The following is a 350-nucleotide window of genomic DNA, read 5'->3' on the forward strand; positions in this document are numbered from 1 at the left end:
CTTTTGTTCATCTTGTTACATGCACATACCAACTCCCCAAGATGAATGTAATCATGTATCGCAAACGTGTACTAATAAAAATTTTAATAATTAACAAAAGAGTCAGTGACAGTATCAGGTTTAAGTTACGAGTAAGGTAGAGTTCCAGAGAAAGAAGAATGGTCTAGAGTAGGCACTGCGCCACACCAGCCAGAAACCTTATCCGAAAAATTGGTTGTAATGTGTTTGAGGAAAATTAGGTAATAAAATCCCTTCTGGTTGGGTTGCGCAGTCGGATTCCACTCTTCCATTGACCAGAGGCTCTAATCAGACAGCATATTTGTGGTTCCAAAATCTACTGTTCGTTTTCA

This window comes from Octodon degus, unplaced genomic scaffold, assembly GCF_000260255.1.
Source record: "Octodon degus isolate 3935 unplaced genomic scaffold, OctDeg1.0 scaffold00084, whole genome shotgun sequence".
NCBI lineage: Eukaryota > Metazoa > Chordata > Mammalia > Rodentia > Octodontidae > Octodon > Octodon degus.